This window comes from Hakea prostrata, chromosome 4 (assembly GCF_041222555.1).
Source record: "Hakea prostrata isolate BN-2017 chromosome 4, UWA_Hpros_2, whole genome shotgun sequence".
Lineage (NCBI taxonomy): Eukaryota > Viridiplantae > Streptophyta > Magnoliopsida > Proteales > Proteaceae > Hakea > Hakea prostrata.
Window position 1 is genome coordinate 19,792,035 of NC_142603.1, and position 4,562 is coordinate 19,796,596.

Consider the following 4,562-nt stretch of genomic DNA (forward strand, 5'->3'; position numbering starts at 1 on the left):
CCACATATAGCCTTGCTATCTTATCCATAGCGTAAGTAATCTTCATAGGGATGAACTGGGCTGATTTAGTCAGTCTATCGATGATTACCCATATAGTATCATTCCCTTTCCTGGTATAAGGTAAGCTAGTAACAAAATCCATAGTGATGTCTTCCAACTAGAAACAGTAAGAGGCTGCAAAAGTCAGATGGCGGTTGTCGAACTACTTTCCCATGCTGGCAAGTGTTACACTTGGCCACGAAATCTTTTACGTTATTCTTCAAACCAACCCACCAAAAATATTCTCTTAAGTCTCTATACATCTTTGTACTTCCTAGATGCACAGTAAAAACTAACTGATGTTCTTCAACTGCTGGCACACGCAGTCTTCTTCTATAGGTTAATGCACCGTTGGTAGACATATAGAAATCAAGCTCTGCTTCAGGATTAGAAGAAATCTTCTCCATTTTCTCCTTCCAATTCGGATCTAAATCTTGTAAGGCAATAATCCTATCCCTTAAGGTAGATCTCGCTATCAAAGCTGCAAGTATTACTTCAAATCCTTTTGGAATGATTTCTAGTCCCAATTCCAAAATAAAGAAGAATAATGGTTTACTCAAAGCACTTAGATCAAATTCTTCTCACTTACTTTTCATGCTAAGAGCGTCAACAACCACATTGACTTTTCCTGGATGATATTGTATATCACAATCATAGTCTTTTACCAGCTCCAACCATCTTTGGTGCCACATATTTAACTCCTTCTGAGTGAAGAAGTACTTCAAACTCTTGTGGACAGTGTAGATGGCAATTCTTTCTCCAAACAAGTAATGATGCCAAATTTTTAGAGCAAACACTATTCCCACTAACTCCAAATCATGAGTAGGGTATTTTCGTTCATAGTCCTTCAATTGCCTTGAGGCATATGCCACTACTTTCCCATGTTGCATCAAAATGCAACCCAAACCAATCTTTGATGTACATGTCAGTGTAGATTGTCAGACCGCCAAAGTCATCTGGATATAGTCAACACTGGGGCACTTGTCAATCTATCCTTTGGTTCTTGAAAGTTCTTCTCACATGCATTAGACCAAACAAATTTCTCCCCTTCTCTAGTAATCTTAGTCATAGGAGCATCCAACCTAGAAAAGTTCTCAATAAATCTTCTGTAGTAACCTGCCATTCCAAGGAAACTACTTATTTCAGTCATAGTCCTTGGTCTATCCCAATCTACAACTGCTTTTAACTTTATTAGGATCGACATGTATCCCTTCAACTAAAACCACATGGCCTAGGAATACTACCTTCAATAAACAAAAGTCACACTTGCTAAACTTAGCAAAAAGTTGTTCTCTCAATCTTTGCAAGGGGAAATGAAGATGCTTCACATGTTCCTCCTCATTCTTTGAATAGATCAAGATGTCATCAATGAATACGATCACAAATTTATCCAGCACATCATGAAATACTCAGTTCATCAAGTCCATAAAACTGTAGGAGCATTTGTCAAACCAAAAGCCATGACCTTAAACTCATAGTGACCATACCATATTTGAAAAGCTATCTTGCAGATATCATTGGGCTTCACTCTAAGCTAATGATATCTAGATCTCAAATTTATCTTCGAGAACATTGTTGCACTCTTCAACTGATCAAAGAGATCATCAATTCTAGGCAACAGGTATCTATTCTTGATGGTCAACTTGTTCAACTCCCGGTAGTCAATGTATAAACGCATGCTACCATCTTTCTTCTTCACAAACAGAACTAGAGCTCCCCAAGGTGACACACTTGGTTGAATAAATCCTTTTTCTAAGAGCTCATTCAACTAGTTCTATAGTTCCTTCAATTTGGTAGGTGCCATTCTATACGGAGCTGTTGATATCGGAGCGGCTCATGGGATCAACTCTGTGGTAAATTCTAGCTCTCTTTCCGGTGGCAAACCAAAAAGTCTTTGGGAAAATCATCCACGAAGTCATTCACCACCTTGACTTCCTCAAGCTTCTTCTCTTTTTTACTTTCACTTCCAGATGAAGCATCAAGTGATACACTTCCCATCAACGCATTTACATGCATCATTGCAGTCAAAGTCTTCTTGCTAAATCTTCCTTGATCACCTTGAAAATTCAAAACTAAATTTCCTTTCACCTGAAATTGTTCTCTTCTCGAAGAATAGAGGAAAACTGTTTTATGTGCAGTTAGCCTATCTATTCCCAAAATTACGTCAAAGTCCTTCATGTCTAAGAGTACCAAGTTGGCTTCTAAGTTTATTCCACAAACAATGACTCGGCAAGCTTCAACTACTTGATCTAGCTAAACTACTGATCTAGTAGGTGTATTAATTATCAAGCATCTAGGTAACTTCTTTGATGTAGTAGTAGTTCTTACAAATGCAGATGATATGAAAGAATGTGATGCACCAGTATCAAATAAAACAAAAGCAAAAACTGAAGCAACAAGTAGCGTACCTGTCACAACATCATGACTCATATTATGCTCAATCCCAATAATGCTAAACACTTTCCCAGCATGAGGGGCTTGCACTGGCTTAGCTGCCGCTGCAGTAGTTGGTTGAGCATTTCTTCAAGGGCAAGTGCGGCCAATATGTCCAGTCTGTCTACAAAGGAAACAGATAGGATCCTTCGATGTTGTAGTAGTAGTAGTCACTGTCATTGGAGCTCTCTGATTCATAGGCCTAAGGTTTGCATAAACGGGCCTAGAGACTTGAGCATTCCCAACTGGTTTATTCCCACTAGTCTAATTCTGCTGACTAGTTTGAGTATTCCCAAAACTTTGCCCCACATTCGTGGGCTGAAATGTCGAGGTAGATATCAATCTTGTCAACATAACCAAAATTTCTACTCTACAGGATCTCTTGGAAATGATGATTCTCTCTTTCAGATTCTTCAACTTTCTTTGAATTCTACACTATCTGAGTATAACTCTCAATAGGAAGGATAGTGAGATATGTCTTGATTAAGGGTCTCAAACATTTGAAGAACTTCTTTGCTTTCTCCCGATCTACTTTTACTGACTCAGGAAGCGACGAAAAATAGCTCTTCAAACTTCTACTGATACTCCAGCATAGAAAGGGGCCTTACACAAGGGCCATAAACTGAGACTCCTTTGCATCTCTCACAGACTCAGGGAAATAATTCTTACAAAATGCATCCTTAAAAATTTCCCAAATGATACTATCCACATGCAAAGCTTCCAGGATAGGGCAAGTCGCATTCCACCATGTATCTGCCTCATGTTGAAGTTTCTGTTCGGCAAAATCTTCTATGCTTCAGTGCACTGTAAGTTCCTAAAGGCCTCTCTAATTCTCTTAGCCATTTATTAGGAAAAAGAGTATCCTTCATCACTCCAGTAAAGTTCAGCACTTGAAGTTTCAAAAAACTCTCCATTAATATGGAAGGAGGTAAACTTGCATTCATTCCAACAAAAGGCACACCAGCGGCATTAGGTTTCGCTTGGGCAGCAGCCCAGGTTCATTGTGCAAAGTCATGAACCCAGTCATCATTTGGTTGAATTGGGTGCTTTGTTGTTGCATGATGTTTCCCATGATACTCGCTACATCCTGCAAATCAACAACCGGAGGGGAACCGGGCGGATTTCCAATAGTCTGACCATTCAGAGGTACTTAGTCACCATCACCACTAGGAGGTACTACACCATTAGGTACACTTCCATTCACATTCTAATTGGTAGAGGCGCTACAAGTCCTTGTGTTAACCATCCTATTAATCTAACATGAAGGCAAAAATCCAAAAAATATTAAAAAAAAAGGGATAATTACTATTGGCCCCCTATACTTTGATTTTATTACTACTGTATCCCCTGTACTTTTCAAAATTATTGATCCAACCTTCAACTTTGTCTATAATTACTATTGCCCCCCTACCGTTAAGTTCCGTTAGTTTACTAATGATGTGGCATCTTTATATTTTCTCAAAAATCCCAAAATACCCTTATACTTATCTCTTTACTTATTTATCCTTTTTGTCAAGTTATAGTAGTACCCTTAATTAATTGTGGACAAAAAAATAACTATAATCCATTTTATTCTAAAAAGAAAACCACCAAATAAAGAAAGAATGATTGAATAAAACTCAAATAAAAACCGAAGAGGAAGGAAAATCGAATTCAACTCAAATTGGAAACTGATAATATCACCTAAAATATTTTCAAAATAAATGAAGTTTAGTGAAGGTGGGAAACCAAATCGGATTTGGATTTTGCCCATTTCATTAATTCAAAATAAATGAAGTTTAGGGTAAAATTGACATTTAATCTGGTTTTATAAATGGGGTAGCATTGTCTTTTGATTTCTTAATTTTAATGAAGGGCAAATTAGACATTACATATTCAAACTTAACGGCTACTTAATACCGTTATAAGGAAGGGGGGCAATAGTAATTTTGTAAAAAATAGGGTTTTATTAGTAATAAAATCAAACTACAGGGGGGCAACAGTAATTATCCCTAAAAAAAAAAATAAAAAGCCCCAAAAAAAAAAAAAAACCATACCCCCAAAAAAAAGCCCAAAAAAAAAAAAAAAAATATTCATCAAAATCAAATTTC